We start from the raw sequence: 27,734 nt of genomic DNA, 5'->3' as shown, positions 1-27,734 counted from the left end.
CTACATACTCCTATCCAGTATCTGCACTGTAGGAATGTTGGGGGATGACATAAAATTAGACATATTAGGTTGGTGCAAAAGTAATTGCATTGTTGAACTTTGCTGTTTGATACTGGAATACATTCTTAAATAAATGTGGCTATGTTATACATCATTTTAATGTGCATTTCTCAGTTTATGTTTCTTTGCTAGTGACTTATTACTTACTGTTTATTTTACATTTATTTTAGACTAGGGAGATGACGTTAGACTAAAAGCAAATTTGAGTGATTTTCTTATTTGAGTTCAAGACAGGTTGTGAAGCAGCAAAGACAACTTGTAACATCAGCAATGCATTTGGCCCAGGAACTGCTAATGAACATACAGTGCAATGGTGGTTCAAGAGGTTTTGCAAGGGAGAGCAGAGCCTTGAAGGTGAGGAGCACAGTGACCGGCCCCTGGAAGTTGATAGCAACCAACTGAGAGGATCATCAAAGCCGATCCTCTTACACATAAAGAATTGAGACACAAGAATCTGCTGAAGAACTCCACATCAACCATTCTATGGTCATTAGGTGTTTGAAGCAAATTGGAAAGGTAAAAAACTTGATACATGGGTGTCTCCTGAGCTGACTGAAAATCAAAACAATCGTCATTTTGAAGTGTTGTCTTCTCTTATTGTACATAACAACAATGAATGCTTTCTTGATCAGATTGTGATATGTGATGAAAAGTGGATGTTATATGACAACTGGCAATGACGAGCTCAGTGGCTGGACTGAGAAGAAGCTCCGAAACATCTCCCAAAGCCAAACTTGCACCAACAAAAGGGTCCTGGTCACTGTTCGGTGGTCTGCTGCCGGTCTGATCCACTACAGCTTTCTGAATCCTGGCAAAACCATTACATCTGAGAAGTATGCTCAGCAAATCGATGAGATGCACCAAAAACTGCAACACCTGCAGCCAGCAATGGTCAACAGAAAGGGCCCAATTCTCCACAATAATGCCCAACTGCACGTTGCACAACCAACATTTCAAAAGTTGAGTGAATTGGGCTACAAAGTTTTGCCTCATCCGCCATATTCACCTGACCTCTTGCCAACCAATTACCAGATCTTCACGCATCTTAACAACTTTTTGCAGGGAAAACACTTCCATAACCAATAGGAGGCAGAAAATGCTTTCCAAGAGTTCGTCGAATCCAGAAACATGGATTTTTATGCTACAGGAATAAACAAACATTTCTTATTGGCAAAAATGTATTGATTGTAATGGTTCCTAATTTGATTAATAAAGATGTGTTTGAGCCTAGTTATAACGATTTAAAATTAACGGTCCAAAACCACAGTTACATTTGCATCAACCTAATACAATGCCTGGCATACAATAAAGTACTCAATATGTTAGTTATCACCTGCAGCAACAGCAGCAGCAGGAGAAATAATAGCCCCTGAGATCTCCAGATCCCAGAGTTGAAACTCCGATTCTCGAGGTCAGAAGCAAGCCTGTGCCTCAGTGCTTTATTTCTCCTGCCTCTATCACTTCCATCTCCTGAGAGCTATGTCTACTTCTGAGTACAGTCAGAACTTAGGTCCCATTTTTCAGCCAACTTTATTAAAAACAAGGTAAGTATCAACTATCTTCAGCCACTTGCAGCACGGCTTGAAGTTAACCCTCCTTTCCTAGTTCCAGGGCCCGTGAGTATAGCCTACCTGTGGAACTCAAGTGTCCCTTGACAGCCAGCCCTTCACTCTTGGCCAGTCCAGGAGTCCAGCACCCCACAGGTGTGTCCATGTAGATACAGACACAGTGGTACTTTGGTCCTATATGACATGATGGCCCAATCCCTTGGCCAAGTTTCCAAAGAAGGGAAGCAATGACTTACAGAGCTGGTAGGACTGAAAGACTACAGACATTTCAAACTTTAAACAAAAGACATTGCAGCCTTCTGTTCTATATTTTCCCACTTTGGGCCCCCAAAGTGGGAAATTCCTGCCTTCCTTAGCGGTTTCTATTTTGGACTGTCATGATCTTACATTCTGGTAGGACTGAAAGACTACAGACATTTCAAACTTTAAACAAAAGACATTGCAGCCTTCTGTTCTATATTTTCCCACTTTGGGCCCCCAAAGTGGGACATTCCTGCCTTCCTTAGCGGTTTCTATTTTGGACTGTCATGATCTTACATTCTGAACAAAGTTTCTTTTGTATTCTAGGTCTGACTCTTCATCCCTTCTGCAAGAAAACATTTTCAAGTCTTTCTGGAAATGTGACTTAAGATATACTTAATATAACAATGTTCCAATTCACTCATTTGGTTAAATTGTACTTTTTATAAAGATGTGACATAAGACAACATTGACACAGGCCGTTAATATTGATGGTAGCTGGATTACTAGTTTATGATAATGTATATCACTATTGACAACACAAAAAATGTTAAAAACAGATCTGTTAACTTAGTTTTGTGACATCTGTTATCATGGAATCAATACATAGAGTAAAACTTGTATAGAAAACATTAGTCTCGGGGAGAACGAATCAGGGAGGCAGAAAGACTGGAAGGAGGAAATCTAGCTAGGGGATGTTGGAAAAATATAAACAATAGATAATGAAGCTATGAATAAAGATTTATAATTTGGTATTTGCAATTATTCTTAATAAATATGTAACCAAATCACTAAATATTGTCACCTTTCCAAATCTGCAGATTCCCTGGCTTTAGAAAAGTAATAATTCTTATTTCACCAGTCCACACTCTCTCATTAAAGTGAGTTATTTTGTTATTGATCTCAGTATAGAGCTGCCAAACAGGATACTTTTCCCTTAGTCTTGGCCCAACTTCCTCCCTGTCTGGAGCTCAGAAGGCATTCATGGACAGGGGCAAAGCAGGAAACTGCTGTGATCTCTCTGGCCATAGCCTCTCACCAGGGAGTGGTCAGCTGTCATGAGCAGTATTCAAAAATCAGGAACCAAGGTATGGTTGGAGCTCCTTTAAACACCAGGGTTTGGGGGCTACTGGCAAGTCCCCAGAGGAGAGTCCAGAAGAAGAGGATGGAAGGAGGGTGGCCCGCTGTGAGGGGATTCCTCCTCTGTCTCACTGTCAACCTTCTGCTTCAAGGTAAGATGGGGCAAGAACAGAGAAGACCAGAGTGTGGTTCTGAAGGATATATAGGAACTTTCTTCTAGCACGTGAAGGACATTAGAATTAACAAGTTAAATATTTCTTCCATAATGTCAGTGTCTTGATTTCCTTTTGGTGACAGATAGAAAGATATTCCACTGCTCAGGACACAGAGCTCTCCTCGCTCCCTGCCTGCATAGGGATCTCATTTCACTACCTTTCCAAATCTGCCTTTTCTTGTCCTCCAGTGCCCTTTCCACCACACCTTCATCCTAACCTCCCTACCTCCTTTGATATGATGTCTATGAAAAGAATAACCCTGAAAGAGTAAGTAAAATATCAAGAGAGGATAGGAATCAATCTGAGGTAGAAGAAAACAGATACTTTGCCTCCACAGGGAAATACTTGTTCCAAGTCTGGGTAGGTACCTTAAATATTATGGAAAGAGATAGAGAAAGAGAGAAGGCAGGGGAAAAAAAGATTAAAAAAAAAAAAAAAGGAAATGGAGCAAAGATTCTGCTCAGGTACTACCCAATAGCTCCCTGGCCATGGCCAAGAGCAAAGATCCACATAGGGCTTACTATATGATTGGCTCAGTGATATGGCCTAATGATCCCAGTGCTAGAAATAAGTCCTAAGCTATCTGAGATCACTAAATCTGAGAAGGGCAAAATAAGCTAAAGCACCAAATAACCACACATTCAGAATACCTACTTCATGTTTCCCACATCTGCCTAGTAAGTAAGCGCAGTTGATTATCTATCTTATCTTCTTGATAAATTAACTCTGTCTTAGGTAAACAGAAGTCCCTGAAAATGAGGATGAGAAATCATTAGAGCAGATTTATAAATGACCTTGACTACAAGTCCAAGGGCAGTGCTAGGTGGTACTAGTAGGTAGATCCAAGAGACTTATGATGGGTGCACCACAGGCCTTCTTGAAGTGGCTGCTATTACATCAAAGATGAGTTTGCATACAGATTTGGGCAGATTTTGCATGAGGATGAACAATGAGAATAGATACTGACTCAGCTCACCACATCCATTTCCACCATTTGCCTTCCAGACCAGCCCATCCTCTCCAGCCCTGGCAGGAAGGATTTTGACCTTAAGAAGTCTTGGCCCAAAAAGGAGGAGGGCTCACCCACTCCTCCCAGTGAGTCCTCTGTTTTCTCTCTCTGCAGAGAGGCTCCCATCCTAGTAATGGAGGCTCTCTTTCACAGGGTCTCTGCTGGCTTCAGGAAGAGGCAACATTTTCACCATCAGTTGCTCAGGATTTGACCAGCATGGGGTAGATCCTGCTGCCTTATTGTTTGATTTAAAGGTCTTCTGTCCAGCTACCAAGGTCAGCATTCCCACTCAAGTCAACATATCTTTCATCTGTCTGCCATCCTGGAAGTGATGAGACCTGGTCCCCACTTTCTGTTGCTTCTAATAGGGGATAATAATCCTCTGCCCTCTCAGCCCAACATTGTATTGGTCTAGTGGTGAGCAACAGGTACTCTGAATGGATTCTGGAGCAATTAGAGGGTTTTCCTATGGGATGGGGAGACACAGAGAAGAAGGCTGCAGTGACATTTTTTCAGGAAGGATTTATCCTTGAGTCCTGACCTTTCTGGAAGGTTCCAGAAGGAAGTGATCTTTACGTCAATTAAAACCTGAATTGATGTTCATTGCAGCACTATTTACAATAGCTAGGAGATGGAAGCAACATAGATGTCCATCAACAGATGAATGGATAAAGAAGTTGTTGTACATATATACAATGGAATATTACTCAGCCATAAAAAGCACTGCATTTGAGTCAGTTCTAATGAAGCAGATGAACCAAGAGCTTATTATACAGAGTGAAGTAAGTCAGAAAGAGAAAAACAAATATAATATATTAACACATATACATGGAGTCTAGAAAGATGGTACTGATGAAACTATTTGCAGAGCAGCAAAGGAGACGCAGACATAGACAACAAACTTGTGGACACAGTGGGGAAAGGAGAGGAAGGGATGAATTGAGAGATTAACATTGAAACATATACATTACCATGTGTAAAACAGATAGCCAGTGGGAATATGCTATATGATACAGGGACTCAAACCCAATTCTCTGTGACAGCCTAGAGGGATGGGATGTTGTGGGAGGTGGGAAGGAGGTTCAAGAGGGAGGGGACACATGTATACCTGTGGAAGATTCATGTTGATGTATGGCAGAAACTAACACAATATTGTAAAGCAATTATCCTCCAACTGAAAAAATAAAAACAAAACAACAAAAAAAAATTAAGACCTTTCTTTAAAAAAACCAAACAAACCTAAATTGTTCCTAGATACAAGGGGAGACAATAAGGAAAAGATAGATTAGCATCTAAAATGATGCCTGTTCCAATAAATTAGTAAATATTTATAAGAATATGTAGTGGGCATGGGCCAAAACTTTTTGCACTAATAAGCCTGGATGGGAATTTCTTTACCAGGATGCACAGCTCCAGCTTCTGACATCATTCCTGTGGATTACTACAGTAAAGCAAATCAACTCTCCCCCCTTTCCCACTACCAATTATAAGTTTAAATTTTAAGAGTGACTTAAAGGTTTTCCAGACCTCTACCCAATGTATAAATTGTTCCTGGACCAAATAAGTCCATCTAGAACTGGTCCAGGGGACACAAATCTCCCTGGGCAGCTTAGGAAGATAGAACTCGTAACCCAAGAAAATGGCCAAGTGGTTGCAGACCAATGCACTGGTACAACCCTGGGTCCAAGTGGTTTTAGGCTGTATTTAATGTCTGCCTAGCAAAAAGGCCATTAAGGGGTACTTTGCCAATGCTGCTGCTGCTAAGTCGCTTCAGTCATGTCTGACTCTGCGCAACCCCATAGACGGCAGCCCACCAGGCTCCTCCTTCCCTGGGATTCCCTAGGCAAGAATACTGGAGTGGGTTATCATTTCCTTCTCCATTGCCAATGATACTTGGCTAATAAAGAAGGGGAGATAGGGTGTGGTCATTAGGGACCCCAGTGGAAGTAAGAGTATCAGAGTTTAAAGACTACTTCCCTGGTGGTCCAGTGGTTAAGACTCTGTGCTTCCACTGCAGGGGACACGGGTTTGATCCCTGGTATGGGAAAGTTTTGCCTGCCATTTAGTATGGCCAAAAAGAAAGAGAAGAAGAAAGGGAAGGGCTGGAGTGGCTCCACCATCACTCACCTCTGCTTCTACTGACCTGGCTGTAGATGTGGGACTACACATCTAGCCTTTCATTAGCTAGAACACAGTAGAGTGCATCAGCAACAACAGACTCACTGTATCAGCTGAGAACCTGTGGCTTCCAGATATCAGCATCAAGGAATCGTGTATATCCGGGTCAGGGAAAGCCAGCATGAAGCCCATCTAAAAAGAGCAACCAAGGGTCAGTGCAGGGCACAGAGACACCAGCAGATTCAGATCAGGGCACAGTCTCAATGAGTTGACTCTCACAAAACACTATGAGCAGAAGAGACGAGAGAGAGTGACCTTAAAGAAATAGCCCCAAGAGTGAGCACGGTAGGAGAAGACCTGGGAAGGGAGGGAGACGAGCTGATGAAGGCACCCACAGCGCCTCTCTCTCTCTGCCTCTCACAAGCAGTGTGGATGTGGGTCAGGTACCTCCAGGTCTCACTACATATCTCAGCAGCCAAGGTCGAATTATAGTACCACAGGCCAATGAGGGTGACCAGCACCTATAACCCAGACACCTTCTACTTTCCTTTTGACCAACAGACCTGCCTGCTCACCTTCAGTCCCCTCCTCTACACAGGTGAGTGAGACACATTGTGGCAGCCATTTAAGGTTCAGAGGAAGATATATCAGTGATGCAGGCATTATTTAGGAAGGTTTTATATCAGTGCTTCTCAACTCTGGCTGCCCACCGAATCTTTTTAAAAATACCAATAACTATGCATTACCCCAGAAACTCCAAGTTAATTGTTCCAATGGGGTTCTACTACTGTGATTTCTTTCTATCTCACCAGGTGACACTAATGTGCAGACAGGATTAAGAACTACTGCTTTAATTTCTCAATAAAGTTTAAAAAATAAACACAAACTACTGCTTTACCTTAGATAGCCCTTCCACCAAATGAATCTAACCTGACCCTGACCTGCTGCACATGTATAATTTTTAGCTCAAGCCTGTTAACATTAACAGCCAAACACTTTAACCAGTAATTAATGTAACTGAAGCTACCAGGTGTCCTATGGCAGAATCAGATAAATAAATCATTATAACTGGCATGCATGTAATTATAAAAATACTGAGCTGTTCAAGATTTATTCCACTGAAACAACACATAGAATTGGGAAATTGAGAAGAAAAATAGGAAAGACTCCCAAAATTCTTTTTATTTATTTTATTGACTTATTTTTGGCTGCGCTGGGTCTTCGTTGCTGCACACAGGCTTTCTCTCTAGTTGCAGAGTGGGGGCTACTCTCTAGTTGAGGAGCATGGGCTCTAGGGTACATGTAGCTCTAGTTGTGCTACAGGCTTAGTTGCCCCAAGGCATGTGGGATCTTAGTTCCCCTTAGCCAATGCAGGGGACACTAGGGATCAAACCTGTGTCCTCTGCATTGGCAGGCAGATTCCTAACCACTGGACCACCAGGAAAGTCCCTCCAAAAATTTCTTGACTCATGTTTGAGTCATAACTAATCTTCCCATAACTTTGACTCTAACAACCAAAAAAAAGAAAACCTCCTAATGCTGCATCCCACATGTATATGAATTTCTGGTCCTATGACCCACTTCTGAGAAAACCTAGATGCCTACTTTAAAAGGACAGAGAGAAGAATCTGTGGAAGAAGCTTAGTGGGGAAGGAATTGAATCTTGTGGGCAGGAGACTTGAGGACTCTCTGGACTGAGCTACCCTGGCCTACTTGCAGTGGACAGCATGCTCCTGGACAAGGAATTGTGAGTGATAACAGATATACCTTGAAATGTCACTCAGACCCAGGGGGAGTGGGAGCTTCTGAACACCAGCAAGGCCACCCCAAAGATGTTGATGGACAGCAACCTATATGACCAACTCATTTCCTATGTAAGTACAGGGTCCCCTGTTTGACTTCCAAGTTGCTCTTGATTTTCCTCTTAATCTAAGGCCCTTTAGGATGTAAAAATAATTCTAAGGAGTTTAGCACCTGCTCCTCATTCCACTTTCTATCCTAACTGCCCTCAAGAAGGATCCCCAATGCATTTGCCCTGCAGACAGGAGGAGCAGCTGGACTTTTATAAAAATGGATGGTCCTGTCCAATGGTCCAAAGAGCCCCATTTGCCCACAAAAGTCTATAATTGTGTTCCCAGAAAGTGGGACATAAGGGGAAATTAGACAATGAAATTGGTGGCACTTCTGAACAGGGCACAATTCAATGCATCTATTACCCAGAGAGGTCAACCCATGACCAGCCTAATTGGACATCAGCAAAGAATGAATAATCAAATATAGAGTTGAGCCCTCTGGCATCAGTTATTTGCCACATTCTCCACACTCCTTCCTACCAGATGGCCAACAGGTGCAGGCCCAGCCTCTTCATCTTAAACCTCCTGGTGCCCAGTAGCTTTCCGCTCACCATTGACACCCTCAGCTTTTACCTGACAGCAGGAAATAAGAACTTTGCCTCACCACAATGAGGTACCATTTCATGCCAGTCAGAATGGCTGCTATCCAAAAGTCTACAAGCAATAAATGCTGGATAGGGTGTGGAGAAAAGGGAACCTTCTTACACTGTTGGTGGGAATGCAAACTAGCACAGCCACTAGTGAGAACAGTGTGGAGGTTCCTTAAAAAACTGGAAATGGAACTGCCATCCATTCAGTTCAGTTCAGTTGCTCAGTCATGTCCGACTCTTTGCAACCCCATGAATCGCAGCACGCCAGGCCTCCCTGTCCATCACCAACTCACAATGAGTTTACTCAAACTCATGTCCATCGAGTTGGTGATGCCATCCAGCCATCTCATCCTCTGTCGTCCCCTTCTCCTCCTGCCCCCAACTCCTCCCAGCATTAGGGTCTTTTCCAATGAGTCAACTCTTCGCATGAGGTGGCCAAAGTATTGGAGTTTCAGCTTTAGCATCAGTCCTTCCAATGAACACCCAGGACTGATCTCCTTTAGGATGGACTGGTTGGATCTCCTTGCAGTCCAGGGGACTCTCAAGAGTCTTCTCCAACACCACAGTTCAAAAGCATCAGTTCTTCAGTGCTCAGCTTTCTTCACAGTCCAACGCTCACATCCATACATGACCACTGGAAAAACCATAGCCTTGACTAGACGGACCTTTGTTGGCAAAGTAATGTTTCTGCTTTTGAACGTGCTATCTAGGTTGGTCATAACTTTCCTTCCAAGGAGTAAGTATCTTTTAATTTCATGGCTGCAATCACCATCTGCAGTGATTTTGGAGCCCCAGAAAATAAAGTCTGACACTGTTTCCACTGTTTCTCCATCTATTTGCCATGAAGTGATGGGACCAGATGCCATGATCTTAGTTTTCTGAATGTTGAACTTCTATATGACCCAGCAATCCCACTGCTGGGTATACACACCAAGGAAACCAGAATTGAAAGAGACACGTGTACTCCAGTGTTCATCGCAGCACTGTTTATAAAAGCCAGGACATGGAAGCAACCTAGATATCCATCAGCAGATGAATGGATAAGAAAGCTGTGGTACATATACACAATGGAGTATTACTCAGCAATTAAAAAGAATACATTTGAATCAGTTCTAAGGAGGTGGATGAAACTGGAGCCTATTATACAGAGTGAAGTAAGCCAGAAAGAAAAACTCCAATACTGTATACTAATGCATATATATGGAATTTAGAAAGATGGTAACGATAACCCTGTATGTGAGACTGCAAAAGAGACACAGATGTATAGAACAGTCTTTTGGACTCTGTGGGAGAGGGTGAGGGTGGGATGATTTGGGAGAATGGCATTGAAACATGTATATTATCATATGTGAAACGAATCACCAGTCCAGGTTCAATGCATGATACAGGGTGCTCAGGGCTGGTGCACTGGGTTGACCCAGAGGGATGGGATGGGGAGGGAGGTGGGAGAGGGGTTCAGGATGGGGAACACATGTACACCCATGGTGGATTCATGTCAGTGTATGGCAAAACCAATACAATATTGTAAAGTAATTAGCCTCCAATTAAAATAAAATAATAATAATTAAAAAAAGAACCTTGCCTCATTCAAGATAACTGTTCTGCTGGGCTACAATGTCTTCCTGCTCATGATGAATGACTTACTCCCTGCCAGTGGCACCCCCCTCATCAGTATGGCCCCTCCAGCTCTTGAGAAGAGAAAGGTGAGAGGGACTGGCTGAACTGGCTCAGGGAAGGGAGATACACTGGGCAAAAGAGGCTGTGCTTCCCAGGGTGGGATTGGAAGAGAGGAATAAAGTCCTGGCTGGTGCCTCTGGCCCTCAGGTAGGCCCAACTTCCCTCCCGGTGTCTATTTTGCCCTGTGTCTGTCCCTGATGGTGCTCAGCCTGCTGGAGACCATCTTCATCTCCTACCTGCTGGACCTGGCCACCACCCAGCCCCCACCTATGCCTCACTGGCTCCATTTCCTGCTTCTACACTGCACCAGCCCAAGGACATGCTGCCCCGCTGTGCCCTGGAAGGGAAACATGGACCTTGCCCACCTGCCTGGTGAGGGAAGTCAGCACTGCCCACACTTCCTCCTCCATCACCTCTGCTTTTCTGCTCCTGCCTCCTTCCCCACAATAACCCAGGTGACCTTGGTGGCCCACAGCTGAGTCTCTGTCTCACCATAGGTGTGGAGCCCATGGAGTTTGTGGGGAAGGTGCCAGGTCCAGAGAGAGAACTAAATGGGTTCCCTCGGTCAGCAAGAACCTAGCAGGAAAACAAGACTCAGAAGCAGCACTTGGTCAGCCTATGGGTGCAGTTAAGCCACATGATGGACACCTTGCTCTTCTGTCTCTACCTGCTTTTCATGGCCACCTCTATCACTATGGTGATCGTCCTCTGAAACACCAAGGCATGACATCCATATCCACTTCTCCTTACAAAATACAGCATGAAGATTCTCATGGTCTTAGGTCCAGCCAGACACAGGCCCTTTCCTAGTCTTAACCACTTACCTGCAATGACTACCATGTGTATGCATATGTTCATTTGCTTTAGTCGTATCCAACTCTTTGTGACTCCATGGACTGTAGCCCACTAGGCTCCTCCGTCCATGGGACTCTCCAGGCAAGAATACTGGAGTGGGCTGCCATTTCCTCCTCCAGGGGATCTTCCTGACCCCAGGATTGAACCCAAGGCTCCAGCATCTCCTGCATTGCAAGCAGCTTCTTTACTGTTGGAGCCATCAGGGAAGCCCAGTGACTACCATGTCCCCTCTAAATTCCCAAAACAACACAGCCCTACCAAGCAGGTTTAGGACAGCCCTAGACAATCTCCTGATGTCTCACATGCCTCATGGGCATGTGGGTCCTCATTCCCACACACTTCAGTGTTCCTTAGCCTCACCTAACTTCTGACTCCCTTATGACTGAAGATTGGGATCAGTGGAGTCTCTCCTTGATTGACTGTCCCAATAAATAACTTTCCAGGAAGCACTGGCTCCTCAATGCATTTATGATAATCTCTACAAACACTGAAGTAAAGAGCCCTCTTGTAGATAAAAAGCCCAGAGATAAACCCACATACCTATGGGTACCTTACTTTTGACAAAGGAGGCAAGAATATACAATGGGGCAAAGACAGATTCTTCAATAAGTGATGCTGGGAAAACTGGACAGCCACATGCAAAAGAATGAAATTAGAACACTTCTTAACACCATACATAAAGATAAACTCAACATGGATTAAAGACCCTAAATGTAAGACTAGAAACTATAAAACTCTTAGAGGAAAACATAGGCAGAACATTCTATGACATAAATAACAGCAAGATCCTCTATGACCCAACTCCTAGAGTAATGGAAATAAAAACAGAAATAAACAAGTGGGACCTGATTAAACTTAATAGCTTTTGCACAGCAAAGGAAACTATAAACAAGGTGAAAAAACAACTCTCAGAACAGGAGAAAATAACAGCAAATGAAACAACTGACAAAGGATTAATTTCCAAAATACACAAGCAGCTCATGCAAGTCAATACCAGAAAACAAACAACCCAGTCAAAAAGTGGGGAAAAGCCCTAAAAAGACATTTCTCCAAAGAAGACATATAAACAGCTAATAAACACATGAAAAGATGCTCAACATTGCTCATTATTAGAGAAATGCAAATTGAGACTACAATGAGATATCACCTCACACTGGTCAGAATGGCCATCATCAAAAAGTTTACAAACAATAATGCTGGAAAGGGTGAGAAGAAAAGGAACCCTCTTGCACTGTTGGTGGGAATGTAAATTGATACAGCCACTATGGAAGACAGTATGGAGTTTTTTTATTCCTTAAAAAACTAGGAATAAAACCACCATATGACCCAGCAATCCCACTATTAGGCATATACTCTAAGGAAAACAAAATTGAAAAGACACATGGACCCCAACATTCATTATAGCACTATTTACAATAGCTAGGACATGGAAGCAACCTAGATGTTCACTGACAGATGAATAGATAAAGAAGCTGTGGTACACATACACATGGAATATTAGTCATAAAAAGGAATGCATTTAGGTCAGTTCTAAGAAGCAACAGTTAGAACTGGACATGGAACAACAGACTGGTTCCAGATAGGAAAAGGAGTACGTCAAGGCTGTATATTTTCACCCTGCTTATTTAACTTCTATGCAGAGTACATCATGAGAAATGCTGGGCTGGAAGAAGCACAAGCTGGAATCAAGATTGCCGGAAGAAGTATCAATAACCTCAGATATGCAGATGACAGCACCCTTATGGCAGAAAGTGAAGAGGAACTAAAAAGCCTCTTGATGAAAGTGAAAGAGGAAAGTGAAAAAGTTGGCTTAAAGCTCAACATTCAGAAAACTAAGATCATGGCATCTGGTCCCATCACTTCATGGCAAATAGATGGGGAAACAGTGGAAACAGTGTCAGACTTTATTTTCTGGGGCTCCAAAATCACTGCAGATGGTGACTTTAGCCATGAAATTAAAAGATGCTTACTCCTTGGAAGGAAAGTTATGACCAACCTAGACAGCATATTAAAAAGCAGAGATGTTACTTTGCCAATAAAGGTCTGTCTAGTCAAGGCTATGGTTTTTCCAGTAGTCACGTATGGATGTGAGAGTTGGACTGTGAAGAAAGCTGAGCGCTGAAGAATTGATGCTTTTGAACTGTGGTGTTGGAGAAGATTCTTGAGAGTCCCTTGGACTGCAAGGAGGTCCAACCAGTCCATCCTAAAGGAGATCAGCCCTGGGTGTTCATTGGAAGGACTGATGCTAAAGCTGAAACTCCAATACTTTGACCACCTCATGCGAAGAGTTGACTCATTGGAAAAGACCCTGATGCTGGGAGGGGTTGGGGGCAGGAGGAGAAGGGGACGACAGAGGATGAGATGGCTGGATGGCATCACCAACTCGATGGACATGAGTTTGAGTGAACTCTGGGAGTTGGTGATGGACAGGGTGGCCTGGCATGCTGCGATTCATGGCGTCTCAAAGAGTCGGACACGACTGAGCGACTGAACTGAACTGAATGAGATGGATGAACCTAAAGCCTATTATACAGAGTGAAGGAAGTCAGAAAGAGAAAAACAAATATTGTATACTAACACATATATATGGAATCTAGAAAGATGGTACTGACGAAATTATTTTCAGGGCAGCAGTGGAGACATAGACATAGAGAACAGACTTATGGACACAGCTGGGTGGGTAGAAAGGAGAAGCGTGGGATGTATGGAAAGAGTAACATGGAAACTTACATTACCATATGTAAACTAGATAGCCAATAGGAATTTTCTGTATAATTCAGGGAACTCAAACTGAGCTCTGTAACAACCTAGAGGTGTGGGATGGGGTGGGAGGTGGGAGGGAGGTTCAAGAGGGAGGGGACATATGTATACCTATGGCTGATTCATGTTGATGTTTGGCAGAAACCAACACAATTCTGTAAAGCAATTACCCTTCAATTAAAAAATAAATAATTTTTTAAAGCCCCCTTGTAAAAACTTTGATACTTCATTCTAAACAGGTGTAATGGGATTTGACTTGAAGTCTCTCAGACACTTTCAGAGATTCAAAAGAATGAAAAGGTCATCTCATTTGCAAGAAATTATTATAAAATATTTAAATTAAAAAATGTCCCTTTCATCAACCATTTTCATTTCACTTTCCTTTGTGTCAAGTTTTATTCTAACAGGTTCCTCTAATCTCACAAAATCAAAGAGAGGGCCCTCTGAATACATACACATGCTTGAAGAAGGGCCAGGAAGACTAGTTAAGGGCCTCAATTAAAGAGTTTGAGTTAAATAGTCCTATAGCCACATAAAGGAATGCTCTGCAGCCATTTAAAGTAAGAATGTAGATCTATGTCAAAACCAGGGAAACAGGTCCACGATATATAGCATGGGAAAAAAAAGTTATAAAACAGTATGTATATAAAATTTCTGTTTTAAAAAAAAGAGTGCTAGATAGAAATGCAGAGGGTAAGATATGAATAACTGAGAGTGAAAGTGTTAGTTTCTCATTCATGTCCCTTTGTGACCCCTTGGACTATAGCCCACCAGGATCCTCTGTCCATGGAATTTTCCAGGCAAGAATACTGGAGTGGGTTGCCATTTACTTCTCCAATGGACAGCTGGGAGGGATTGGGGGCAGGAGGAGAAGGGGACGACAGAGAATGAGATGGATGGATGGCATCACTGACTCGATGGACGTGAGTTTGAGTGAGCTCCAAGAGTTGGTGACGGACAGGGAGGCCTGGCGTGCTGCAATTCATGGGGTCGCAAAGAGTCAGACACGACTGAGTGACTGAACTGAACTGAACTGAACTGAATGGACAGCTAGACATAAAAAACAAAAATAACAAGAGCTAACTTTGTCCAGGATAATGGGATTATGAGGATTGCTATCTTCTTTTATATTCTTGTCTGTGTTTTCAATGCATGGGTATTCAATTACTCAGCTGTGTCCAACTCTTTGTGACCCCATCAGCTGTAGACCACCAGGGTCCCCTGTCCATGGAATATTCCATGCAAGAAAATTGGAGTGGGCTGCCATTTCCCACTCCAGGGGATCTTTCCAACCCAGGGATCATATCTGCGTCTCCTGCATTGGCAGGTAAGTTCTTTACCATTGTACCCACCTGGGAAGTCCGTTTTTTCAATGAGTGTATATTATATTTACTCCCTGCCAAAAACCCTTCCTTCTTGGTGGGGTGGGGTAGTTGTCCCAAGAGGCTTGCAGGATCTTAGCTCCTCGACCAGGGATTAAACTCAGGCCCTCGACAGTGAAAGCACAGAATCCTAACCAATGAACTGCCAGGGAATTCCCCAAAATCTATTTTTTTTAAAAAGAGTTCCATATTAACAGTACTTCATATCCCCACCAGCACATATCCTGGGGAGGACTCCAACAGGTACCTGGGAGCAAGGACCTGAGGAGAGAGAAATTGAAAGGGGAAGTGAAAGAATACCAAGGATGAATATCTGGATTATGTTTTAATTATAATCAACTAGATGAATAGATTTCAGAGATTTATTCATATTTCTGACTCCCCTTAAAGAGTGTGCTTTCCTAAAAGACAATGTCTCACTCATTTTTACAAATCAGTATATGATACCATGATGCCTGTCACATCATAGGTGCTTAATAGACTTTTTGCAATGTATGAATGAACACCAGCCAGCCAAGAATCAGTGTTTATTAGCTCTAGATGCAATCCCTTTATCCTATCTTGGTATATTTTATTTTATTTTCCCATAACTTATATAGAAAATTAGCAGTCCATTTTTATATGTCAACTATCTCTGTTCTTAGAGACAGTCCTTATTACACTGACAATGGCATTTCTGCTTGTAGATTCTCTTATGTTTCCTTCTTTCCATTACTCGAAACATGTTTTTCAATCAGAAACTTGCCCTTGACTTTTGCTAATAACTTAACATGAGAAGTGTTTACCACAACTTTGAGGAGTTTCAAATTCCTTAAGGTCACCTTTGCATCATTTCTTTTTCCTTTCCCATCCCCACATTTGTGTTTCTCTAGACGTCAACTTTGCATTTTACCTCACACGTAGGTGACTTTAGGTTTTCTGTGCCAAGACCATTACAATTGACAATATCCTTTGCAAAGCAACCACCTGTTCATGTGTTAAGGCTGAGGTGACTCTTGCAGTTTAAAACATGACCTGACAATGAGGCAAAACAGCTTAAGCTATAGTTTAAGTTCTAGCCTAGATGTGTCAGGAGGAATGTTAGGGGTATTTCACAATTTCAGAGGATGTAGATATGATTTACAATATCCCTTTCCCTTTCAAAAAAACATATACTTACAACTTTATTTCCTTTTCCTCCATTTGCTAGTATAAACCTCTGTTAAGAGCACACATTGGAAATTTATGAACTCTTTGGCCCCGGATATACTACTACTCTCTTCAAATGCTTGATTATGTTTCTAACTTCTTAGGTTGCCATTTCTAAGCTCCCATTCTCTCCTTTTATTAGCAGTATCCGGTATATCCTCACAATCTTCTCACATGTCAGTATTTCTTGTCTTTTTTTTGTCACACCGTGAGGCATACAGTATCTTAATTCACCAACCAGGGATCAAACCATGCCCCCTGCAGTGGAAGCGTGGAGTCTTAACCTCTGGACCGCCAGGGAAGTCCCTCGGTGTTTCTTTTATTCACTAAACAGTTCTAAGAAAAATCCCTTCTTACTTATTGTTTTGGTGCCCCCATATACCTGCCCATTCTTACTGTGAGTTTTATCTCAATACTGCCTTTGATTCTTTCTGTCTTCTAGAAATCCAGAATATCTACAGACAGTACCATGTTTCATACTTATCCCCTCTCTTCTTTCATCTCTCTGCTTCTCTTTCTGAAAACCAAGCCTGTCTGCTCTTTCAACACTGTTTTCTCTCACCTTCCTCTGTACTACTCTTGTATTTTCTCTTATACCTTCTTTATACCGACATCTTTCATTATTATTTCTCCTTTACTATGTGTGCTGTGCTTAGTCACTCAGTCGTGTCCAACTCTTTGCAACCCCATGGACTGTGGCCTGCCAGGCTCCTCTGTCCATGGGGATTCTCCAGGCAAGAATACTGGATGGGGTTGCCATGCCTTCCTCCAGGGGATCTTCCCAACCCAGGGATCAAACCCAGGTCTCCCACATTGCAGGCAGATTCTTTACTGTCTGAGTCACCAGCCAGAAGCCCAAGAATACTGGAGTGGGGTAGCCTATCCCGTATCCAGGGGACCTTCCCAACCCACGAATCAAACCAGGGTCTCCTGCTTTGCAGGCGGATTCTTTACCATTGGACAATTAATTTATATTATTATACTTAATAATTCAGAGGTGATACTCCTGATACTAATTTTCCACCTATATAGGATAGTGGTAGGAATCTGTACAAAATAAGTAGCACTTTATAATTATGCCATGAGGGTTTTCTATAACTCGTGTGGCCATCTGTCTCAATGAACCACCAGAAAGCTTACTGAGCAAACACAAGGATTTCTAAAGGTGCAATTTAGCAAACAGAAGATAAAATGCAATTAGGAAATAAAATCATTCTTCAAGTTTCTTCCCTTAAAGGTAAATTGAGTAATTCTGCCAAGTTACCCCAAGACAACATGTCCAATGCCCAGGTCTCTCTTACTCTCTTACTACCTGTTTCACACTGTGCTAACATGGTATTCACTAGACCCCAAAGGAGCAGCCATTCTGTCTGCTTGCCTAGTTCCCACGTCTGACCAAAGACCACAACTCTTGCCTATTTCCTCATACTTTTTGAGAAAATATCTGCTTAGAATTCTAGTCTCAGGGATCTTGAGTTCACAGGCTACTTTCTTTTCACTCTACTCAGCCTTACACTTGGAATCCATCTTCCATGTATTAGTTAAACCAATTTGAGACATTTAGTTATTCAAAGTAGGTTCTTATTTCAGTATTCAATAACTGTTAGGCAATATTTTGAATCATTAATCCAACCTTTTAACATATTAAGTGCAACACACAGCTGGCATGCCAAAACCTTACACAATAAAGGTTTTTCTTCCTTACCTTTTCAAACTTTTTATTGCAGTCTAGGTTACATACAGAGAAGTGTACAAATCTTATGTGTACCACTGAATGAATTTTTAAAGTTGATCACACCTGTATAACCACCACCCAAGTGAAGAAACAGAACAACTCTTGGAAAAACACTGGGGCCTTAGTAGTTGTTGCGCCCATTCATTCTCTCCAAAGGTAATCACTAACCTGACTTCTAGACAAGTTTAGTCTGTTTTAGATTTTAGATAAGTGGAATTACAGTAGGTATTCTTTTATGTCTGACTTCTTTCCCTCAATGTTACATTTGTGAGATTTAGCCATGTGTGAATAGCAATATTTTGTTCATATTCACTGTTGTATAGGTTTTCATTTAATTATTTTTAGATCGGTAATTGCAGTCTTATTTACTGAGTTAACAGACTTGAACTTACGTTAGATTAAAATCACTGCTCACTTTCTTATATTAAAAGAACATTGGCAGATTGTTTTCAACCATAAATTTAACAAGGTAATTTAACTGTACTTGCTTATATCCCTTTATACCCTCAGTTAAAGGGTATAATATCTTAAATCATTTTTGTAACAAGGAAGGAGATGAATAAAAGTTGGGACACTAGATGTGTGGTTCAAAGCTTTCACTCTTCAGGTCAGGGTTCATTCCAGAGTTGAGGGTTCTCTCCTGATTATATGGTATTCTGCTGGGTGAAGGAACTGGTGTACATTGAATGTATGTCTCCATCTTTCCTACCCGTTTCCATGTGGATATTTTCTCATTTGCCCAACATGTAGAAGTCACTCAGCCAGTTTCTGGATTTCTCTCAGAAGGAATTGCTCTGTGCGTGTCTGTGGGAGGAAGGATGTTTAGGAGACTCCTATGTAACCATCTTGGTCTCCCCTAAATTTGTATATTTGTTTAAGCATTGTTTAATTCACAAAAAAAGCAAGGTTTTTTGTTTCTAGAGAGGTGACAAGCTGATTCTAAAATATATATAGAATTGCAAATGCCTAATATTTTTTAAGAAAAGAACAAAGATGAAGAAATTACACTATTTGATTTTAAGTTTTACTTTAGATATACAGTATGTGAGGCAATGTAAGGATAGACATAGATCAATGGAACACAGAGAGGATCCAGAAATAGACCCATGCATGTTAGTCATTTGACTTTTGATAACGGGTCAAGATAATTCAGTGGAGAAAGAACAGTCTTATTAAATGAATGGTGCTAGAACAAATAGATATTTATGTTGACACTTACATCATATGCAAAAATATACTCAAAATTTATCATAGGCATAAATATAAAAATATAAAAATTCTGGGAAAAAATAGAGCAAAACACAGCAATCAGAGAGGAAAAAGAAATAAAAGGAATCTAGAATGGAAAAGAAGAAGTAAAGCTCTCACTGTTTGCAGATGACATAGAAAACCCTGAAGATAGTATCAGAAAATTACTAGAGCTAATCAGTGAATTTAGCAAAGTTGCAGGATATAAAATCAATACACAGAAATCACTTGCATTTCTATATACTAACAATGAAAAGTCAGAAAGAGAAATTAAGGAATCAATCCCATTCACTATTGCAACAAAAAGAATTAAATATCTAGCAATAAACTTATCTAAGGAGACAATGTGGTCCACTGGAGAAGGGAATGGCAAACCACTTCAGTATTCTTGCCTTGAGAACCCCATGAACAGTATGAAAAGGCAAAATGATAGGATACTGAAAGAGAAACTCCCCAGGTCAGTAGGTGCCCAATATGCTACTGGAGATCAGTGGAGAAATAACTCCAGAAAGAATGAAGGGATGGAGCCAAAGCAAAAACAATACCCAGCTGTGGATGTGACTGGTGATAGAAGCAAGGTCCGATGCTGTAAAGAGCAATATTGCATAGGAACCTGGAATGTCAGGTCCATGAATCAAGGCAAATTGGAAGTGGTCAAACAGGAGATGGCAAGAGTGAATGTTGACATTCTAGGAATCAGCGAACTGAAATGGACTGGAATGGGTGAATTTAACTCAGATGACCATTATATCTACTACTGCGGGCAGGAATCCCTCAGAAGAAATGGAGTGGCCATCATGGTCAACAAAAGAGTCCAAAATGCAGTACTCGGATGCAATCTCAAAAACGACAGAATGATCTCTGTTCGTTTCCAAGGCAAACCATTCAATATCACAGTAATCCAAGTCTATGCCCCAACCAGTAACGCTGAAGAAGCTAAAGTTGAATGGTTCCATGAAGATGTACAAGACCTTTTAGAACGAACACCCAAAAAAGATGTCCTTTTCATTATAGGGGACTGGAATGCAAAAGTAGGAAGTCAAGAAACACCTGGAGTAACAGGCAAATTTGGCCTTGGAATACGGAATGAAGCAGGGCAAAGACTATTAGAGTTTTGCCAAGAAAATGCACTGGTCATTACAAACACCCTCTTCCAACAACACAAGAGAAGACTCTATACATGGACATCACCAGATGGTCAACACCGAAATCAGATTGATTATATTCTTTGCAGCCAAAGATGGAGAAGCTCTATACAGTCAGCAAAAACAAGACCAGGAGCTGACTGTGGCTCAGACCATGAACTCCTTATTGCCAAATTCAGACTTTAATTGAAGAAAGTAGGGAAAACCACTAGATCATTCAGGTATGACCTAAATCAAATCCCTTATGATTATACAGTGGAAGTGAGAAATAGATTTAGGGGCCTAGATCTGATAGATAGAATGCATGATGAACTATGGAATGAGGTTCGTGACATTGTACAGGAGACAGGGATCAAGACCATCCCCATGGAAAAGAAATGCAAAAGCAAAATGGCTGTCTGGGGAGACCTTACAAATAGCTGTGAAAAGAAGAGAAGAGAAAAGCAAAGGAGAAAAGGAAAGATATAAACATCTGAATGCAGAGTTCCAAAGAATAGCAAGAAGAGATAAGAAAGCCTTCTTCAGCGATCAATGCAAAGAAATAGAGGAAAACAACAGAATGGGAAAGACTAGAGATCTCTTCAAGAAAATTAGAGATACCAATGGAACATTCATGCAAAGATGGGCTCGATAAAGGACAGAAATGGTATGGACCTAACAGAAGCAGAAGATATTAAGAAGAGGTGGCAAGAATACACAGAAGAACTGTACAAAAAAGATCTTCACGACCCAGATAATCACGATGGTGTGATCACTGACCTAGAACCAGACATCCTGGAATGTGAAGTCAAGTGGGCCTTAGAAAGCATCACTATGAACAAAGCTAGTGGAGGTGATGGAATTCCAGTTGAGCTCTTTCAAATCCTGGAAGATGATGCTGTGAAAGTGCTGCACTCAATATGCCAGCAAATTTGGACAACTCAGCAGTGGCCACAGGACTGGAAAAGGTCAGTTTTCATTCCAATCCCAAAGAAAGGCAATGCCAAAGAATGCTCAAACTACTGCACAATTGCACTCATCTCACACGCTAGTAAAGTAATGCTCAAAATTCTCCAAGCCAGGCTTCAGCAATACGTGAACCGTGAACTTCCTGATGTTCAAGCTGGTTTTAGAAAAGGCAGAGGAAGCAGAGATCAAATTGCCAACATCCACTGGATCATGGAAAAAGCAAGAGAGTTCCAGAAAAGCATCTATTTCTGCTTTATTGACTATGCCAAAACCTTTGACTGTGTGGATCACAATAAACTGTGGAAAATTCTGAAAGAGATGGGAATACCAGACCATCTGATCTGCCTCTTGAGAAATTTGTATGCAGGTCAGGAAGCAACAGTTAGAACTGGACATGGAACAACAGACTGGTTCCAAATAGGAAAAGGAGTTCATCAAGGCTGTATATTGTCACCCTGCTCATTTAACTTATATGCAGAGTACATCATGAGAAACGCTGGACTGGAAGAAACACAAACTGGAATCAAGATTGCTGGGAGAAATATCAATAACCTCAGATATGCAGATGACACCACCCTTATGGCAGAAAGTGAAGAGGAACTCAAAAGCCTCTTGATGAAAGTGAAAGTGGAGAGTGAAAAAGTTGGCTTAAAGCTCAATATTCAGAAAACGAGGATCATGGCATCTGGTCCCATCACTTCATGGCAAATAGATGGGGAAACAGTGGAAACAGTGTCAGACTTTATTTTTCTGGGCTCCAAAATCACTGCAGATGGTGACTGCAGCCATGAAATTAAAAGGTGCTTACTCCTTGGAAGGAAAGTTATTACCAACCTAGATAGCATATTGAAAAGCAGAGACATTACTTTGCCAACAAAGGTCTGTCTAGTCAAGGCTATGGTTTTTCCTGTGGTCATGTATGGATGTGAGAGTTGGACTGTGAAGAAGGCTGAGTGCCGAAGAATTGATGCTTTTGAACTGTGGTGTTGGAGAACTCTTGAGAGTCCCTTGGACTGCAAGGAGATCCAACCAGTCCATTCTGAAGGAGATCAGCCCTGGGATTTCTTTGGAAGGAATGATGCTAAAGCTGAAACTCCAGTACTTTGGCCACCTCATGCGAAGAGTTGACTCATTGGAAAAGACTCTGATGCTGGGAGGGATTGGGGGCAGGAGGAGAAGGGGACGACAGAGGATGAGATGGCTGGATGGCATCACTGACTCGATGGACGTGAGTCTCATGAACTCCGGGAGTTGGTGATGGACAGGGAGGCCTGGCGTGCTGCGATTCATGGGGTCGCAAAGAGTCGGACACAACTGAGCGACTGATCTGATCGCTGCTCTGAAGGAGACAAAAGAACTGTACACAGAAAATTATAAGACACTAATGAAAGAAATCAAAGATGACCTAAATAGATGGAGAGATATCCCATGTTCCTGGGTAGGAAGAATAAATATTGTGAAAATGACTATACTACCAAATGCAATCTACAAATTCAATGCAATCCCTATCAAATTACCAATGGCATTTTTCACAGAACTAGAACAAAAAATTTCACAGTTCATATGGAAAAACAAAAGACCCCAAATAGCCAAAGCACTCTTGAGAAAGAAGAATGGAGCTGGAAGAATCAACCTTCTTTAATGATTTAAGATTATACTACAAAGTTACAGTCATCAATAGAGTATGGTACTGACACAAAAACAGAAATATAGATCAATGTAACAAGATAGAAAGCCCAGAAATAAACCCATGCACCTATGGGTACCTTATTTTAGACAAAGGAGGCAAGAATATACAATAAGGCAAAGACAACTTCTTCAAAAAATGGTGCTGGGAAAACTGGATAGCTACATGTAAAAGAATGAAATTAGAACACTTCCTAACACCATACACAAGATAAACTCAAAATGGATTAAAGACCTAAATGTAAGACTAGAAACTATAAAACTCTTAGAGGAAAACAAAGGCAGAACACTCGATGACATAAATCAAAGTAAGATCCTCTCTGACCCACCTCCTAGAGTAATGGAAATAAAAACAAAAGTAAACAAGCGGGACCTGATTAAACTGAAAAGCTTTTGCACAGCAAAGGAAACTATAAGCAAGGTGAAAAGACAGTCCTCAGAATGGGAGAAAATAATAGAAAATGAAACAACTGACAAAGGACTAATTTCTAAATTACACAAGCAGCTCATACAATTCAATGTCAGAAGAACAAACAACCCAATCAAAAAGTGGGGAAAAGACCTAAACAGACATTTCTCCAAAGAAGACTTAGAGATGGCTAACAAACACATGAAAAGATGCTCAAAGATGCTTGTTATTAGACAAAACTACAATGAGATATCATCTCACACTGGTCAGAATGGCCATCATCAAAAAGTCTACAAACAATAAATGCTGGAGAGGGTGTGGAGGAAAGGAAACACTCTTGCACTATTGGTGGGAATGTAAATTGATACAGCTACTATGGAAGACGGTATGGAGATTTCTTAAAAAACCACAGATAAAACTGCCATATGACCCAGCAATCCCACTCCTAGGCATATACCCTGGGGAAACCAAAATTGAAAAAGACACATGTATCCCATTGTTCATTGCAGCACTATTTATAATAGCTAGAACTTGGAAGCAACCTGCTGCTGCTGCTGCTGCTAAGTCGCTTCAGTTGTGTCCGACTCTGTGCGACCCCATAGATGGCAGCCCACTAGGCTCCTCTGTCCCTGGGATTCTCCAGGCAAGAATACTGGAGTGGGTTGCCATTTCCTTCTCCAATGCATGAAAGTGAAAAGTGAAAGTGAAGTCGCTTAGTCGTGCCTGACTCTTAGCGACCCCATGGACTGCAGCCTACCAGGCTCCTCTGTCCATGGGATTTTCCAGGCAAGAGTACTGGAGTGGGTTGCCATTGCCTTCTCCTGGAAGCAACCTAGCTGTCCATCAACAGATGAATGGATAAAGAAGCTGCGATACATATATACAAGGGAATATTACTCAGCCATAAAAAGGAACACATTTGAGTCAGTTCTGATGAGGTGGATGAATCTAGAACCTATTATACAGAGTGAAGTGAGTCAGAAAGAGAAAGATAAATATCGTATTCTAACATGTATATACGGAATCTAGAAGAATGGTACTGAAGAATTTATTTACAGGGCAGCAGAGGAGAAACAGACATAGAGAATAGACTTATGGACATGGGGAGAGGGGAGCACAGGGTGAGATATATGGAAATAGTAACATGGAAACTTATTTTACCATATGTAAAATAGGTAGCCAACGGGAATTTTCTATATGTCTCAGGAAACTCAAACAGGGGCTCTGTATCAGCCTAGAGGGGTGGGATGGGGAGGGAGATGGGAGCCAAGTTCAAAAGGGAGGGGATATATGTATACCTATGGCTCATTTATGTTGAGATTTGACAGAAAACAACATTTTGTGAAGCAATTATCCTTCAATAAAAAAAATAAATTAAAAGAAAAAAATAGAGCAAAACATACTGTAACATTGTGGTAGGCAAAGATTTTGTATACTGAACAAAGGAATATAAAAATAACCAGATGTATTAGAAGAAGCAAATATAATTTCTAAAAATTAAAAATACAATTATTGAAAATTAACAATCACAGTGGATAAATTAAAGCAAATTGTTGTTGTTCAGTCGCTCAGTTGTGTCTGACTCTTTGTGACTCCATGGACTGCAGCACGCCAGGCCTCCCTGTACTTCACCATCTCCCGGAGCTCGCTCAAACTCACATGCATTGAGTCGGTGATGCCATCCAATTAGACACAGATAAAAAAAGAACTGATGAGTTGGAAGACAGGCTGAAAGTGGTAAAGAAAGACAGAGGATTGGAGAAGGAAAAATGAAATGAGGAAAGAAAATTCTAAATGAAACTAAAAGAAGTCAAGAAAGGAGGGGAAAAAGAAGCAGAGTATGGAATAAGATGGCAGAAGTAAATCCAAATATGTTAATAATAAAACAAATGTAAATGTATTAAACTCAAAAATTTAGTTAGTGTTTGTTTAGTTGGATTTTAAAAAGACACACCTAAAACCAAAGGACACAGAAAAGCTGAAGGTAAAAGATAGGAAAAGACATGTAAGGTAAATACTAATTATAAGCAAGCTGGAATGGTTCTAGCAACATCAGACAAAATTGTCATTAAGATAAAAACAATTATTCAGAATAAAGAGAATCTCAACATAAAGATAAAATGTTTATCCTATCACTTGGAGGATATAACCGTTATAAACATGAATGCATTTAATAAAATAACTTCAAATATATATAAAGCAAAACTGGACAGAATTACAAAGATAAAGTGACAGTTCTAGTATTAAAATAGGAGATTTCAATATATTTCACGGTGACAACACATTACTGAAAAAATAATATATTTTAATCACACAGTTAAATCAGATGTAATGAGAATATGTAGAACTCCACACTTAACAATTGGAGAATACATTCTTTGTAAGCACATTTGGAATATTTACAAAAATCAACTATAGATAGACTATAAGCATGTCTCAAAATTTAGTAGCAGTCAGACTGTGTTCTCTGAATTATTAACAAATATTTATATCATGCTATTATGTACCAGCACTTTTCTAAGCATTTTTAAATTATGACCTTATTTAATCCTTATAACAATAAGATAAGAGCTATTGCTATTATCCATTTGATAGATGAAGAAACTGAGGAAAAGAGGTAAAGTAACTTAACTTACACCCATGGGACTTCCCTAGTGGTCCAGTGGCTAAGACTCCACGCCCCACTCACAGTGGGCTGGAGTTCAATCCCTGGTTAGGGAACTAGATCCCACATGTCGCAACTAAGAGTTCACATGCCACAACAAAGACCCAGCACAGCCAAATAAATAAGTAAACTGTATATTCAGGGAGTTCCCTGCTAGCCTAGTGATTAGCATTTCAGGTTTTCACTACTGTAGACCATGAGAAGTGGCAAAAACAGCCAAACAATCCAGCAATTGCACTTCTGGGTATTTATTCCAGAAAACCCATGTTCACACAAAAACCACAACACAAATATTTCTAGCAGCTTTATGCATAATAGACAAAAACTGTAAACAACTCTGTGAAGAAAAATATATTGATCTCTGCTCCCAATTCCTGAGATAGAGTTCTTAAAACTGTAATTTCCTGAGCAATAGCATTGGAGAAGGAAATGGCAACCCACTCCAGTGTTCTTGCCTGGAGAATCCCAAGGATGGGGGAGCCTGGTGGGCTTCCGTCTATGGGGTTGCACAGAGTTGGACATGACTGAAGCGACTTAGCAGCAGCAGCAGCAGCAGTTGTATTAGGAACATCTTTTGTTCAATATTTGGTCTTTGCTCTGGGTTCCTGACACAGACTCCTAAATCCCTCGGAATTTCCCAGATGTTGTTCTCATGAGGTGACTTTTGGTAGACTCCTGGATAGCTTCAGAATAGGGAAAGGTCATTAGAAAGACCAAGCCATAGAAGCTTGGAACTTCCTGCTCCAATCCCCATGCTTTGCTGACAGGAGAGGAGCTGCAGATTGATAATAATCAATCACGCCTATGTAACAAAGCTTCTATAAGAAATCCCTGAACTATGGAATTCAAAGAGTTTCTGGATTGGCAAACCCATGTGCCAGGAGGGTGGCACACCCCAATTCCTTAGAGACAGAAGCTCCTGCACTCAGCACCCTTCCAAACCTTGTCCTGTATATCGATTCATCTGTCTGTTTATCTATATCCTTTATTATATAAAAGTTAAAAAGTTAGTCACTCAGTCACATCTGATTCTTTGCAACCCCATGGACTGTAGCTCACCAGGCTCCTCTGTCCATGGAATTCTCCAAGAAATAATACTGGAGTGGGTGGGTTGTCATTCCCTCCTCCAGGGGATCTTCCCAACCCAAGGATGGAATCTGGGTCTCCCGCATTGCAGGCAAATTCTTCACCATCTGAGCCACCAGGGAAGCCCTTTGTTATATACTTTATAATAAATCAGTAAACACAAGTGTTTCCATGAGTTCTGTGAGCCATACAACAAACCATCAAACCTGAGGATGGA

At 41.2% G+C, this 27,734-nt stretch overlaps 2 pseudogenes; both read left to right on the top strand.

Annotated features, from left to right (window-relative positions):
• Window positions 1-239: 239 nt before the first annotated feature.
• LOC129643804 (histone-lysine N-methyltransferase SETMAR-like) lies at window positions 240-1,270 on the top strand (annotated as a pseudogene).
• A 1,656-nt stretch (window positions 1,271-2,926) lies between these two features.
• On the top strand, window positions 2,927-10,990 carry LOC129644474 (5-hydroxytryptamine receptor 3C-like; annotated as a pseudogene).
• The last annotated feature ends 16,744 nt before the right edge of the window (window positions 10,991-27,734 follow it).

Source organism: Bubalus kerabau, chromosome 2 (assembly GCF_029407905.1).
Source record: "Bubalus kerabau isolate K-KA32 ecotype Philippines breed swamp buffalo chromosome 2, PCC_UOA_SB_1v2, whole genome shotgun sequence".
Classification (NCBI taxonomy): Eukaryota; Metazoa; Chordata; class Mammalia; order Artiodactyla; family Bovidae; genus Bubalus; species Bubalus kerabau.
This window is presented reverse-complemented; position numbering and strand designations above follow the sequence as displayed.